This window comes from Hyla sarda, unplaced genomic scaffold (genome assembly GCF_029499605.1).
Source record: "Hyla sarda isolate aHylSar1 unplaced genomic scaffold, aHylSar1.hap1 scaffold_2640, whole genome shotgun sequence".
NCBI classification, from domain to species: Eukaryota; Metazoa; Chordata; class Amphibia; order Anura; family Hylidae; genus Hyla; species Hyla sarda.
In genome coordinates this window covers 1-15,858 of record NW_026609333.1, presented here as the reverse complement: position 1 = coordinate 15,858, position 15,858 = coordinate 1, and the positions used below count along the sequence as shown (strand labels likewise).

At 45.3% G+C, this 15,858-nt stretch overlaps 6 non-coding genes and 1 pseudogene across 6 annotated transcripts; all 7 read left to right on the top strand.

The window, feature by feature from the left end:
- Nucleotides 1-1,938: 1,938 nt before the first annotated feature.
- LOC130324384 (U2 spliceosomal RNA) lies at nt 1,939-2,144 on the top strand (annotated as a pseudogene).
- Nucleotides 2,145-4,233: 2,089 nt separating this feature from the next.
- Nucleotides 4,234-4,424, top strand: LOC130324376 (U2 spliceosomal RNA). The gene has a single exon (XR_008869388.1). It is a non-coding gene; the product is annotated as a U2 spliceosomal RNA (small nuclear RNA).
- A 2,081-nt stretch (nt 4,425-6,505) lies between these two features.
- LOC130324388 (U2 spliceosomal RNA) lies at nt 6,506-6,696 on the top strand. The gene has a single exon (XR_008869398.1). It is a non-coding gene; the product is annotated as a U2 spliceosomal RNA (small nuclear RNA).
- A 2,077-nt stretch (nt 6,697-8,773) lies between these two features.
- LOC130324387 (U2 spliceosomal RNA) lies at nt 8,774-8,964 on the top strand. The gene has a single exon (XR_008869397.1). It is a non-coding gene; the product is annotated as a U2 spliceosomal RNA (small nuclear RNA).
- A 2,079-nt stretch (nt 8,965-11,043) lies between these two features.
- On the top strand, nt 11,044-11,234 carry LOC130324375 (U2 spliceosomal RNA). The gene has a single exon (XR_008869387.1). It is a non-coding gene; the product is annotated as a U2 spliceosomal RNA (small nuclear RNA).
- Nucleotides 11,235-13,320: 2,086 nt separating this feature from the next.
- Nucleotides 13,321-13,511, top strand: LOC130324386 (U2 spliceosomal RNA). The gene has a single exon (XR_008869396.1). It is a non-coding gene; the product is annotated as a U2 spliceosomal RNA (small nuclear RNA).
- A 2,079-nt stretch (nt 13,512-15,590) lies between these two features.
- On the top strand, nt 15,591-15,781 carry LOC130324385 (U2 spliceosomal RNA). Its single transcript, XR_008869395.1, has one exon. It is a non-coding gene; the product is annotated as a U2 spliceosomal RNA (small nuclear RNA).
- The last annotated feature ends 77 nt before the right edge of the window (nt 15,782-15,858 follow it).

Here is a 15,858-nt window from a genome sequence, read left to right as displayed (position 1 = left end):
TGGCAAATAGAATGAGGGATGTGATTGATCAGGTGATTGGAGAAGAACAAGTATGTGGTGTGCCAAAAAGAAGGATAAGTGAGAATTTGGGTTTGTTGCGTGATGTATTATGGGATTGCTTGGGTAGAGATCAGTGTGTTGGAGTGTTGTCTTTGGATTTTGAGAAAGCTTTTGATAGGTTGTCACATGAGTTTTTATTTAAAGTGTTGGATAGAATGGGTTTTCCGGAAGGTTTTGTTAAAATGATTAGAGTATTGTATGATGGAGTGTATAGTAAAGTATTAATTAATGGCTGGGTTAGTAAGAAAGTGAATGTGTGTTCTGGAGTGAGACAGGGGTGTCCCCTGTCACCCTTGGTCTTTATATGTGCGATAGAGCCTTTGTTGGAGTTGTTGAGAAGGGATAAGTGTATGAGAGGTGTGAGGATTCCTGGGAGTGGTGGGAGAGACTTGAAAGTGTTGGCATATATGGATGATGTTTGTGTGATCTGTGAGTATGTTGGAGCTTTGCAGAGAGCAAAGTTGTTGGCTGGGTATTTTTGTGGTGCTTCTGGTTTTAGAGTTAATTGGGATAAGAGTGAGTATAAGGTTTTTGGAAGGATGTATGAAGTAGAGGATGTAGGGGTGAAATGTGTAGACGGAGCGATTAAGGTGTTGGGAGTTAAATTTGATGAGAGGCTGGATGGAAGAGAAAGTTGGGAAGAGGTTGGTGTTAGAATAAAGAGGAAGTTGGATTTTTGGAGTATGAGAGAGTTGTCAATGATTGGTAAGATTGTGGTGATCAAGAGTGTGATATTGCCGATCCTGTTGTATGTGGCTTTGGTGTTTCCACCAGGTTATATGACACTGAGAAAGTTGAATAGGATTTTGTTTGTATTTTTCTGGGGGTCGAAAGTGGAGAAGGTGAGAAGAGAGAATGTGATGAAAGAGTGTAGGAATGGAGGAATGAATTTTCCTAATGTTGAAGTGTATCTGGGGATTAATCTATTGTTTGCTGTGAGGAGAAGTATGGGAGAGCAGTGGAAATTTGCATGTATGATGAGGTTTCTAGGAGGGGGTGTGTTATGCAGATTAGGGTGGATGGAGAGAGATCTGAGAAAGCCGTATGCTTTGGTGAGTCCTGGTTGGTATGGGTTTGTTGAGGTGTTCATGAGAAAGTTTGGTTTGATAGGTGTGAGACAGGATGTGTTAAAGGAGAAGAAGAGTATGGTGAAGTGTATTAGGGAGAAGGAAGTTCAGTGTAATATTAATATGGTGAGAGGACAGAATGTGAGTAAAGTGTGGAAGAGTTTGCAGACAGATGGTATGACTAATAGACAGAGAGAGATTGTATGGCAGAGTTTGCATGGTGCATTGCCAGTGAGAGAGGTACAGAAGAGTCGGGGGATTGGAAGGAGTGAGAGATGTCCGAGAGAGGGTTGTGGAGGGAATGAGAGTATTATGCATTTGTTTTGGAATTGTGATAGAGCGCAAGAAGTGTGGAAGGGAATTGGTCCGTTGGCCAAAGAATTGATGGGGGTAAGAAAGTGGTCTTTTGAAGTGATTATGGTTGGTCTGGGGGTGGTAGGTGGGAGGAAGGAGAGAATGTTGTATGTGTTGTTAGCGATAATTAAGGAGGTATTGTGGGATGTTAGGAATTTGTATATATTTAAGAAGAAGGATGTGTCGGTTGAAGAGTGTATGAGAATGATATTAGATAGATTGCATACTGTATATTTGTGGGATAAGAAGAGATTTGGAGAGGATGATGCAGAGGGGATTTGGAAGTTTTTAAAATGGAGACACGTGGTGAGGGTTTGAGGGTGGTGTGTTGTTATGCTATGTACTTTGTTTTTGGGTGAATTTTGTTATATGTTGATAAAGTAACCTAATGATGAGTTTGATGAATTGTGACTAAGTTCAGTAAATCTGAGAGGCAAACGTGAAGTAAACCTGAACGATTACGTTTTAATTCAAACCTGAAGGTTTAAAAAAAAAAAAAAAAAAAAAAAATCTGTTCTTATCAGTTTAATATCTGATACGTCCCCTATCTGGGGACCATATATTAAATGGATTTTTGAGAACGGGGGCCGATTTCGAAGCTTGCTTCCGTCGCCCTATGCATTGACCCGATATGGCAGTATCTTCGGGTACAGTGCACCACCCCCTTACAGGGTTAAAAAGAAAGATTCCTACTTTCATTGCTACCTGCTTGCTGGCTAGCCAGCTAGCCAGCCCTGTGGGCCTTGCTGCTGCTGCAGCCAAAAAACAAAAGGTGGTGCTGCTGCTGCTTCTGCTGCTTCTGCTTCTGCTTGTGTCTGGCCCCTGTTGGAGCGTCCAGGCACAGGACTTCTGCTGCTGCTGACTAAATGGCCTCCTTAATTGGATCATTTGAGTAGCCAGCACACCTGTGCAGGTAGGGCATGACATGATAGGCAGCTGCCTTGATAGCGGGTGGGTGCTGAATGTTCCTAATTGACAAAATAAGATTAATGCTTATGAAGAAATATAAAATCTCATCCCTTCCCCAATATCGCGCCACACCCCTACCCCTTAATTCCCTGGTTGAACTTGATGGACATATGTCTTTTTTCGACCGTACTAACTATGTAACTATGTAACATAACATGGGGGGGGTCTCCTGGCTGTTCACACAGGTGTGTCATTGCTGTACATTGACCATGCATTGCTTCTGTGGTATTGCAAAGGCAAAGACAAATGCTTCCAGCCATCCATTGCACTAATGGATTGGTCATCAGCTGGCTGTCTATGTCCCGCATCAATATAGACCAAAGTACAGAGGGTTAGGCTATGCTATTGTGCACCTACCTGATGCATCAGAAGGTGCGAGGCCCTTGCTAAATTCTGTGCACAGACTTTGAGATCTATGCTTTAGACTGTATCTAAACCTGCTCCAACATGGACTGACATTCTGGCCTACTTTCAGCCGATGCGACTTGTCTGTCGCTGAACAGTCGCTTTTTATGTATTCAGCACCTATGTATAATGTTGTAAAAATGCTCTAGAAGCTAAAGTCGCAGAAATGTCACACATATTTGGCCTGCAACTTTCTGTGCGACAAATTCAGACAGGAAAAATCAGTATAAATCCTTAGAAAATTATCCCCCAGTGTCTCCATCTGCTGGCGGTATTGAATAAGCATTGCTGCACTGATGGGGTATGCATTAGACGAAAAAAAAGAAGAAAAAGAAGAATAATACGCCCAGAAAAGAGGCGAAAAGGAGAAAAACGTAAAAAAACGTGAAAAAAAAGTAAGAGGAAGAGAAGGGAAAAAAAGGTGGAAATGGGTTTAAAAGTGATTTCGGCGGAGAAATATATATATATATATATATATATATATATATATATATATATATATATATGCGCACACACACACATAGATATAAACGTATTCTCCGTTGAGATATTGCAGCCGCTGCTGTGTCCAGGCCCAGGAGCCTTAGCACTGTGCTGTGATGTCACTCAATACCACTGACATCACTAGGTGTAAACAACATCTCTCCTTTGCTGTGTATGTGACTATGGAGCTGTTTGGTGATGTCGTCTATTACGGCCTTCATAGAAGCAACAGGAGATTGTTGCATCCATCTTGAACCCTCAGAACTACAGTGCTATGATGTCACTCACTTCCACAGGCCTTGCAGAGTGTAAACAACAACAACCCAGCTTTGTTGTGTATGTAACCATAGGGATTTGTGATGTCACCTAGAACCTTCACAGCAGCGACAGCTTTATGAGGAGCATCAGCACTGCTCTGCCTGAGCAGAACCATCACCGCCATAGGTTGTCAAATAACCCGGATTTAACCCACACAGGTAAGTCCAATGGGGTGCAGGCATGTCCTCTATGCTTACAGCTTCCCGTGGGTGTTGGTTTGATACCGTTTGGGGACAGCCAAGGAGGCATCTGCAGGCAACAAAGGTAGGTGTGTGCTTGTGTGTGTGTTTCCTATGCAGATCCTAAGCCCAGTGTCACATGCAAGTAGGAGGAGTAAGAAGGGTTCCTGGCAAATCCGGGTTATGGATTGCATTTAAAAAGGCCCCGTGGGAGTGCAATGGGCCCCTGTCTTGCTGCTTAGCAATAATGGTATGGGTTTAGGTTCTGCTGTGTGTACTGGTGGTTGACTGCCCCCCAGCCCAGAGTGTGCATGGAAAATTGTCTGGCAGCCTCCCTGACAGCAAGCAGTGATAGTGCCCATGAAGGGGACCTTGTTGGGCCCGCCCCTTTCACGGTTATCGCTTCTCGGCCTTTTGGCTAAGATCAAGTGTAGTATCTGTTCTTATCAGTTTAATATCTGATACGTCCCCTATCTGGGGACCATATATTAAATGGATTTTTGAGAACGGGGGCCGATTTCGAAGCTTGCTTCCGTCGCCCTATGCATTGACCCGATATGGCAGTATCTTCGGGTACAGTGCACCACCCCCTTACAGGGTTAAAAAGAAAGATTCCTACTTTCATTGCTACCTGCTTGCTGGCTAGCCAGCTAGCCAGCCCTGTGGGCCTTGCTGCTGCTGCAGCCAAAAAACAAAAGGTGGTGCTGCTGCTGCTTCTGCTGCTTCTGCTTCTGCTTGTGTCTGGCCCCTGTTGGAGCGTCCAGGCACAGGACTTCTGCTGCTGCTGACTAAATGGCCTCCTTAATTGGATCATTTGAGTAGCCAGCACACCTGTGCAGGTAGGGCATGACATGATAGGCAGCTGCCTTGATAGCGGGTGGGTGCTGAATGTTCCTAATTGACAAAATAAGATTAATGCTTATGAAGAAATATAAAATCTCATCCCTTCCCCAATATCGCGCCACACCCCTACCCCTTAATTCCCTGGTTGAACTTGATGGACATATGTCTTTTTTCGACCGTACTAACTATGTAACTATGTAACATAACATGGGGGGGGTCTCCTGGCTGTTCACACAGGTGTGTCATTGCTGTACATTGACCATGCATTGCTTCTGTGGTATTGCAAAGGCAAAGACAAATGCTTCCAGCCATCCATTGCACTAATGGATTGGTCATCAGCTGGCTGTCTATGTCCCGCATCAATATAGACCAAAGTACAGAGGGTTAGGCTATGCTATTGTGCACCTACCTGATGCATCAGAAGGTGCGAGGCCCTTGCTAAATTCTGTGCACAGACTTTGAGATCTATGCTTTAGACTGTATCTAAACCTGCTCCAACATGGACTGACATTCTGGCCTACTTTCAGCCGATGCGACTTGTCTGTCGCTGAACAGTCGCTTTTTATGTATTCAGCACCTATGTATAATGTTGTAAAAATGCTCTAGAAGCTAAAGTCGCAGAAATGTCACACATATTTGGCCTGCAACTTTCTGTGCGACAAATTCAGACAGGAAAAATCAGTATAAATCCTTAGAAAATTATCCCCCAGTGTCTCCATCTGCTGGCGGTATTGAATAAGCATTGCTGCACTGATGGGGTATGCATTAGACGAAAAAAAAGAAGAAAAAGAAGAATAATACGCCCAGAAAAGAGGCGAAAAGGAGAAAAACGTAAAAAAACGTGAAAAAAAAGTAAGAGGAAGAGAAGGGAAAAAAAGGTGGAAATGGGTTTAAAAGTGATTTCGGCGGAGAAATATATATATATATATATATATATATATATATATATATATATGCGCACACACACACATAGATATAAACGTATTCTCCGTTGAGATATTGCAGCCGCTGCTGTGTCCAGGCCCAGGAGCCTTAGCACTGTGCTGTGATGTCACTCAATACCACTGACATCACTAGGTGTAAACAACATCTCTCCTTTGCTGTGTATGTGACTATGGAGCTGTTTGGTGATGTCGTCTATTACGGCCTTCATAGAAGCAACAGGAGATTGTTGCATCCATCTTGAACCCTCAGAACTACAGTGCTATGATGTCACTCACTTCCACAGGCCTTGCAGAGTGTAAACAACAACAACCCAGCTTTGTTGTGTATGTAACCATAGGGATTTGTGATGTCACCTAGAACCTTCACAGCAGCGACAGCTTTATGAGGAGCATCAGCACTGCTCTGCCTGAGCAGAACCATCACCGCCATAGGTTGTCAAATAACCCGGATTTAACCCACACAGGTAAGTCCAATGGGGTGCAGGCATGTCCTCTATGCTTACAGCTTCCCGTGGGTGTTGGTTTGATACCGTTTGGGGACAGCCAAGGAGGCATCTGCAGGCAACAAAGGTAGGTGTGTGCTTGTGTGTGTGTTTCCTATGCAGATCCTAAGCCCAGTGTCACATGCAAGTAGGAGGAGTAAGAAGGGTTCCTGGCAAATCCGGGTTATGGATTGCATTTAAAAAGGCCCCGTGGGAGTGCAATGGGCCCCTGTCTTGCTGCTTAGCAATAATGGTATGGGTTTAGGTTCTGCTGTGTGTACTGGTGGTTGACTGCCCCCCAGCCCAGAGTGTGCATGGAAAATTGTCTGGCAGCCTCCCTGACAGCAAGCAGTGATAGTGCCCATGAAGGGGACCTTGTTGGGCCCGCCCCTTTCACGGTTATCGCTTCTCGGCCTTTTGGCTAAGATCAAGTGTAGTATCTGTTCTTATCAGTTTAATATCTGATACGTCCCCTATCTGGGGACCATATATTAAATGGATTTTTGAGAACGGGGGCCGATTTCGAAGCTTGCTTCCGTCGCCCTATGCATTGACCCGATATGGCAGTATCTTCGGGTACAGTGCACCACCCCCTTACAGGGTTAAAAAGAAAGATTCCTACTTTCATTGCTACCTGCTTGCTGGCTAGCCAGCTAGCCAGCCCTGTGGGCCTTGCTGCTGCTGCAGCCAAAAAACAAAAGGTGGTGCTGCTGCTGCTTCTGCTGCTTCTGCTTCTGCTTGTGTCTGGCCCCTGTTGGAGCGTCCAGGCACAGGACTTCTGCTGCTGCTGACTAAATGGCCTCCTTAATTGGATCATTTGAGTAGCCAGCACACCTGTGCAGGTAGGGCATGACATGATAGGCAGCTGCCTTGATAGCGGGTGGGTGCTGAATGTTCCTAATTGACAAAATAAGATTAATGCTTATGAAGAAATATAAAATCTCATCCCTTCCCCAATATCGCGCCACACCCCTACCCCTTAATTCCCTGGTTGAACTTGATGGACATATGTCTTTTTTCGACCGTACTAACTATGTAACTATGTAACATAACATGGGGGGGGTCTCCTGGCTGTTCACACAGGTGTGTCATTGCTGTACATTGACCATGCATTGCTTCTGTGGTATTGCAAAGGCAAAGACAAATGCTTCCAGCCATCCATTGCACTAATGGATTGGTCATCAGCTGGCTGTCTATGTCCCGCATCAATATAGACCAAAGTACAGAGGGTTAGGCTATGCTATTGTGCACCTACCTGATGCATCAGAAGGTGCGAGGCCCTTGCTAAATTCTGTGCACAGACTTTGAGATCTATGCTTTAGACTGTATCTAAACCTGCTCCAACATGGACTGACATTCTGGCCTACTTTCAGCCGATGCGACTTGTCTGTCGCTGAACAGTCGCTTTTTATGTATTCAGCACCTATGTATAATGTTGTAAAAATGCTCTAGAAGCTAAAGTCGCAGAAATGTCACACATATTTGGCCTGCAACTTTCTGTGCGACAAATTCAGACAGGAAAAATCAGTATAAATCCTTAGAAAATTATCCCCCAGTGTCTCCATCTGCTGGCGGTATTGAATAAGCATTGCTGCACTGATGGGGTATGCATTAGACGAAAAAAAAGAAGAAAAAGAAGAATAATACGCCCAGAAAAGAGGCGAAAAGGAGAAAAACGTAAAAAAACGTGAAAAAAAAGTAAGAGGAAGAGAAGGGAAAAAAAGGTGGAAATGGGTTTAAAAGTGATTTCGGCGGAGAAATATATATATATATATATATATATATATATATATATATGCGCACACACACACATAGATATAAACGTATTCTCCGTTGAGATATTGCAGCCGCTGCTGTGTCCAGGCCCAGGAGCCTTAGCACTGTGCTGTGATGTCACTCAATACCACTGACATCACTAGGTGTAAACAACATCTCTCCTTTGCTGTGTATGTGACTATGGAGCTGTTTGGTGATGTCGTCTATTACGGCCTTCATAGAAGCAACAGGAGATTGTTGCATCCATCTTGAACCCTCAGAACTACAGTGCTATGATGTCACTCACTTCCACAGGCCTTGCAGAGTGTAAACAACAACAACCCAGCTTTGTTGTGTATGTAACCATAGGGATTTGTGATGTCACCTAGAACCTTCACAGCAGCGACAGCTTTATGAGGAGCATCAGCACTGCTCTGCCTGAGCAGAACCATCACCGCCATAGGTTGTCAAATAACCCGGATTTAACCCACACAGGTAAGTCCAATGGGGTGCAGGCATGTCCTCTATGCTTACAGCTTCCCGTGGGTGTTGGTTTGATACCGTTTGGGGACAGCCAAGGAGGCATCTGCAGGCAACAAAGGTAGGTGTGTGCTTGTGTGTGTGTTTCCTATGCAGATCCTAAGCCCAGTGTCACATGCAAGTAGGAGGAGTAAGAAGGGTTCCTGGCAAATCCGGGTTATGGATTGCATTTAAAAAGGCCCCGTGGGAGTGCAATGGGCCCCTGTCTTGCTGCTTAGCAATAATGGTATGGGTTTAGGTTCTGCTGTGTGTACTGGTGGTTGACTGCCCCCCAGCCCAGAGTGTGCATGGAAAATTGTCTGGCAGCCTCCCTGACAGCAAGCAGTGATAGTGCCCATGAAGGGGACCTTGTTGGGCCCGCCCCTTTCACGGTTATCGCTTCTCGGCCTTTTGGCTAAGATCAAGTGTAGTATCTGTTCTTATCAGTTTAATATCTGATACGTCCCCTATCTGGGGACCATATATTAAATGGATTTTTGAGAACGGGGGCCGATTTCGAAGCTTGCTTCCGTCGCCCTATGCATTGACCCGATATGGCAGTATCTTCGGGTACAGTGCACCACCCCCTTACAGGGTTAAAAAGAAAGATTCCTACTTTCATTGCTACCTGCTTGCTGGCTAGCCAGCTAGCCAGCCCTGTGGGCCTTGCTGCTGCTGCAGCCAAAAAACAAAAGGTGGTGCTGCTGCTGCTTCTGCTGCTTCTGCTTCTGCTTGTGTCTGGCCCCTGTTGGAGCGTCCAGGCACAGGACTTCTGCTGCTGCTGACTAAATGGCCTCCTTAATTGGATCATTTGAGTAGCCAGCACACCTGTGCAGGTAGGGCATGACATGATAGGCAGCTGCCTTGATAGCGGGTGGGTGCTGAATGTTCCTAATTGACAAAATAAGATTAATGCTTATGAAGAAATATAAAATCTCATCCCTTCCCCAATATCGCGCCACACCCCTACCCCTTAATTCCCTGGTTGAACTTGATGGACATATGTCTTTTTTCGACCGTACTAACTATGTAACTATGTAACATAACATGGGGGGGGTCTCCTGGCTGTTCACACAGGTGTGTCATTGCTGTACATTGACCATGCATTGCTTCTGTGGTATTGCAAAGGCAAAGACAAATGCTTCCAGCCATCCATTGCACTAATGGATTGGTCATCAGCTGGCTGTCTATGTCCCGCATCAATATAGACCAAAGTACAGAGGGTTAGGCTATGCTATTGTGCACCTACCTGATGCATCAGAAGGTGCGAGGCCCTTGCTAAATTCTGTGCACAGACTTTGAGATCTATGCTTTAGACTGTATCTAAACCTGCTCCAACATGGACTGACATTCTGGCCTACTTTCAGCCGATGCGACTTGTCTGTCGCTGAACAGTCGCTTTTTATGTATTCAGCACCTATGTATAATGTTGTAAAAATGCTCTAGAAGCTAAAGTCGCAGAAATGTCACACATATTTGGCCTGCAACTTTCTGTGCGACAAATTCAGACAGGAAAAATCAGTATAAATCCTTAGAAAATTATCCCCCAGTGTCTCCATCTGCTGGCGGTATTGAATAAGCATTGCTGCACTGATGGGGTATGCATTAGACGAAAAAAAAGAAGAAAAAGAAGAATAATACGCCCAGAAAAGAGGCGAAAAGGAGAAAAACGTAAAAAAACGTGAAAAAAAAGTAAGAGGAAGAGAAGGGAAAAAAAGGTGGAAATGGGTTTAAAAGTGATTTCGGCGGAGAAATATATATATATATATATATATATATATATATATATATATGCGCACACACACACATAGATATAAACGTATTCTCCGTTGAGATATTGCAGCCGCTGCTGTGTCCAGGCCCAGGAGCCTTAGCACTGTGCTGTGATGTCACTCAATACCACTGACATCACTAGGTGTAAACAACATCTCTCCTTTGCTGTGTATGTGACTATGGAGCTGTTTGGTGATGTCGTCTATTACGGCCTTCATAGAAGCAACAGGAGATTGTTGCATCCATCTTGAACCCTCAGAACTACAGTGCTATGATGTCACTCACTTCCACAGGCCTTGCAGAGTGTAAACAACAACAACCCAGCTTTGTTGTGTATGTAACCATAGGGATTTGTGATGTCACCTAGAACCTTCACAGCAGCGACAGCTTTATGAGGAGCATCAGCACTGCTCTGCCTGAGCAGAACCATCACCGCCATAGGTTGTCAAATAACCCGGATTTAACCCACACAGGTAAGTCCAATGGGGTGCAGGCATGTCCTCTATGCTTACAGCTTCCCGTGGGTGTTGGTTTGATACCGTTTGGGGACAGCCAAGGAGGCATCTGCAGGCAACAAAGGTAGGTGTGTGCTTGTGTGTGTGTTTCCTATGCAGATCCTAAGCCCAGTGTCACATGCAAGTAGGAGGAGTAAGAAGGGTTCCTGGCAAATCCGGGTTATGGATTGCATTTAAAAAGGCCCCGTGGGAGTGCAATGGGCCCCTGTCTTGCTGCTTAGCAATAATGGTATGGGTTTAGGTTCTGCTGTGTGTACTGGTGGTTGACTGCCCCCCAGCCCAGAGTGTGCATGGAAAATTGTCTGGCAGCCTCCCTGACAGCAAGCAGTGATAGTGCCCATGAAGGGGACCTTGTTGGGCCCGCCCCTTTCACGGTTATCGCTTCTCGGCCTTTTGGCTAAGATCAAGTGTAGTATCTGTTCTTATCAGTTTAATATCTGATACGTCCCCTATCTGGGGACCATATATTAAATGGATTTTTGAGAACGGGGGCTGATTTCGAAGCTTGCTTCCGTCGCCCTATGCATTGACCCGATATGGCAGTATCTTCGGGTACAGTGCACCACCCCCTTACAGGGTTAAAAAGAAAGATTCCTACTTTCATTGCTACCTGCTTGCTGGCTAGCCAGCTAGCCAGCCCTGTGGGCCTTGCTGCTGCTGCAGCCAAAAAACAAAAGGTGGTGCTGCTGCTTCTGCTGCTTCTGCTTCTGCTGGTGTCTGGCCCCTGTTGGAGCGTCCAGGCACAGGACTTCTGCTGCTGCTGACTAAATGGCCTCCTTAATTGGATCATTTGAGTAGCCAGCACACCTGTGCAGGTAGGGCATGACATGATAGGCAGCTGCCTTGATAGCGGGTGGGTGCTGAATGTTCCTAATTGACAAAATAAGATTAATGCTTATGAAGAAATATAAAATCTCATCCCTTCCCCAATATCGCGCCACACCCCTACCCCTTAATTCCCTGGTTGAACTTGATGGACATATGTCTTTTTTCGACCGTACTAACTATGTAACTATGTAACATAACATGGGGGGGGTCTCCTGGCTGTTCACACAGGTGTGTCATTGCTGTACATTGACCATGCATTGCTTCTGTGGTATTGCAAAGGCAAAGACAAATGCTTCCAGCCATCCATTGCACTAATGGATTGGTCATCAGCTGGCTGTCTATGTCCCGCATCAATATAGACCAAAGTACAGAGGGTTAGGCTATGCTATTGTGCACCTACCTGATGCATCAGAAGGTGCGAGGCCCTTGCTAAATTCTGTGCACAGACTTTGAGATCTATGCTTTAGACTGTATCTAAACCTGCTCCAACATGGACTGACATTCTGGCCTACTTTCAGCCGATGCGACTTGTCTGTCGCTGAACAGTCGCTTTTTATGTATTCAGCACCTATGTATAATGTTGTAAAAATGCTCTAGAAGCTAAAGTCGCAGAAATGTCACACATATTTGGCCTGCAACTTTCTGTGCGACAAATTCAGACAGGAAAAATCAGTATAAATCCTTAGAAAATTATCCCCCAGTGTCTCCATCTGCTGGCGGTATTGAATAAGCATTGCTGCACTGATGGGGTATGCATTAGACGAAAACAAAGAAGAAAAAGAAGAATAATACGCCCAGAAAAGAGGCGAAAAGGAGAAAAACGTAAAAAAACGTGAAAAAAAAGTAAGAGGAAGAGAAGGGAAAAAAAGGTGGAAATGGGTTTAAAAGTGATTTCGGCGGAGAAATATATATATATATATATATATATATATATATATATATATATATATATATGCGCACACACACACATAGATATAAACGTATTCTCCGTTGAGATATTGCAGCCGCTGCTGTGTCCAGGCCCAGGAGCCTTAGCACTGTGCTGTGATGTCACTCAATACCACTGACATCACTAGGTGTAAACAACATCTCTCCTTTGCTGTGTATGTGACTATGGAGCTGTTTGGTGATGTCGTCTATTACGGCCTTCATAGAAGCAACAGGAGATTGTTGCATCCATCTTGAACCCTCAGAACTACAGTGCTATGATGTCACTCACTTCCACAGGCCTTGCAGAGTGTAAACAACAACAACCCAGCTTTGTTGTGTATGTAACCATAGGGATTTGTGATGTCACCTAGAACCTTCACAGCAGCGACAGCTTTATGAGGAGCATCAGCACTGCTCTGCCTGAGCAGAACCATCACCGCCATAGGTTGTCAAATAACCCGGATTTAACCCACACAGGTAAGTCCAATGGGGTGCAGGCATGTCCTCTATGCTTACAGCTTCCCGTGGGTGTTGGTTTGATACCGTTTGGGGACAGCCAAGGAGGCATCTGCAGGCAACAAAGGTAGGTGTGTGCTTGTGTGTGTGTTTCCTATGCAGATCCTAAGCCCAGTGTCACATGCAAGTAGGAGGAGTAAGAAGGGTTCCTGGCAAATCCGGGTTATGGATTGCATTTAAAAAGGCCCCGTGGGAGTGCAATGGGCCCCTGTCTTGCTGCTTAGCAATAATGGTATGGGTTTAGGTTCTGCTGTGTGTACTGGTGGTTGACTGCCCCCCAGCCCAGAGTGTGCATGGAAAATTGTCTGGCAGCCTCCCTGACAGCAAGCAGTGATAGTGCCCATGAAGGGGACCTTGTTGGGCCCGCCCCTTTCACGGTTATCGCTTCTCGGCCTTTTGGCTAAGATCAAGTGTAGTATCTGTTCTTATCAGTTTAATATCTGATACGTCCCCTATCTGGGGACCATATATTAAATGGATTTTTGAGAACGGGGGCCGATTTCGAAGCTTGCTTCCGTCGCCCTATGCATTGACCCGATATGGCAGTATCTTCGGGTACAGTGCACCACCCCCTTACAGGGTTAAAAAGAAAGATTCCTACTTTCATTGCTACCTGCTTGCTGGCTAGCCAGCTAGCCAGCCCTGTGGGCCTTGCTGCTGCTGCAGCCAAAAAACAAAAGGTGGTGCTGCTGCTGCTTCTGCTGCTTCTGCTTCTGCTTGTGTCTGGCCCCTGTTGGAGCGTCCAGGCACAGGACTTCTGCTGCTGCTGACTAAATGGCCTCCTTAATTGGATCATTTGAGTAGCCAGCACACCTGTGCAGGTAGGGCATGACATGATAGGCAGCTGCCTTGATAGCGGGTGGGTGCTGAATGTTCCTAATTGACAAAATAAGATTAATGCTTATGAAGAAATATAAAATCTCATCCCTTCCCCAATATCGCGCCACACCCCTACCCCTTAATTCCCTGGTTGAACTTGATGGACATATGTCTTTTTTCGACCGTACTAACTATGTAACTATGTAACATAACATGGGGGGGGGGTCTCCTGGCTGTTCACACAGGTGTGTCATTGCTGTACATTGACCATGCATTGCTTCTGTGGTATTGCAAAGGCAAAGACAAATGCTTCCAGCCATCCATTGCACTAATGGATTGGTCATCAGCTGGCTGTCTATGTCCCGCATCAATATAGACCAAAGTACAGAGGGTTAGGCTATGCTATTGTGCACCTACCTGATGCATCAGAAGGTGCGAGGCCCTTGCTAAATTCTGTGCACAGACTTTGAGATCTATGCTTTAGACTGTATCTAAACCTGCTCCAACATGGACTGACATTCTGGCCTACTTTCAGCCGATGCGACTTGTCTGTCGCTGAACAGTCGCTTTTTATGTATTCAGCACCTATGTATAATGTTGTAAAAATGCTCTAGAAGCTAAAGTCGCAGAAATGTCACACATATTTGGCCTGCAACTTTCTGTGCGACAAATTCAGACAGGAAAAATTAGTATAAATCCTTAGAAAATTATCCCCCAGTGTCTCCATCTGCTGGCGGTATTGAATAAGCATTGCTGCACTGATGGGGTATGCATTAGACGAAAAAAAAGAAGAAAAAGAAGAATAATACGCCCAGAAAAGAGGCGAAAAGGAGAAAAACGTAAAAAAACGTGAAAAAAAAGTAAGAGGAAGAGAAGGGAAAAAAAGGTGGAAATGGGTTTAAAAGTGATTTCGGCGGAGAAATATATATATATATATATATATATATATATATATATATGCACACACACACACATAGATATAAACGTATTCTCCGTTGAGATATTGCAGCCGCTGCTGTGTCCAGGCCCAGGAGCCTTAGCACTGTGCTGTGATGTCACTCAATACCACTGACATCACTAGGTGTAAACAACATCTCTCGTTTGCTGTGTATGTGACTATGGAGCTGTTTGGTGATGTCGTCTATTACGGCCTTCATAGAAGCAACAGGAGATTGTTGCATCCATCTTGAACCCTCAGAACTACAGTGCTATGATGTCACTCACTTCCACAGGCCTTGCAGAGTGTAAACAACAACAACCCAGCTTTGTTGTGTATGTAACCATAGGGATTTGTGATGTCACCTAGAACCTTCACAGCAGCGACAGCTTTATGAGGAGCATCAGCACTGCTCTGCCTGAGCAGAACCATCACCGCCATAGGTTGTCAAATAACCCGGATTTAACCCACACAGGTAAGTCCAATGGGGTGCAGGCATGTCCTCTATGCTTACAGCTTCCCGTGGGTGTTGGTTTGATACCGTTTGGGGACAGCCAAGGAGGCATCTGCAGGCAACAAAGGTAGGTGTGTGCTTGTGTGTGTGTTTCCTATGCAGATCCTAAGCCCAGTGTCACATGCAAGTAGGAGGAGTAAGAAGGGTTCCTGGCAAATCCGGGTTATGGATTGCATTTAAAAAGGCCCCGTGGGAGTGCAATGGGCCCCTGTCTTGCTGCTTAGCAATAATGGTATGGGTTTAGGTTCTGCTGTGTGTACTGGTGGTTGACTGCCCCCCAGCCCAGAGTGTGCATGGAAAATTGTCTGGCAGCCTCCCTGACAGCAAGCAGTGATAGTGCCCATGAAGGGGACCTTGTTGGGCCCGCCCCTTTCACGGTTATCGCTTCTCGGCCTTTTGGCTAAGATCAAGTGTAGTATCTGTTCTTATCAGTTTAATATCTGATACGTCCCCTATCTGGGGACCATATATTAAATGGATTTTTGAGAACGGGGGCCGATTTCGAAGCTTGCTTCCGTCGCCCTATGCATTGACCCGATATGGCAGTATCTTCGGGTACAGTGCACCACCCCCTTACAGGGTTAAAAAGAAAGATTCCTACTTTCATTGCTACCTGCTTGCTGGCTAGCCAGCTAGCCAGCCCTGTGG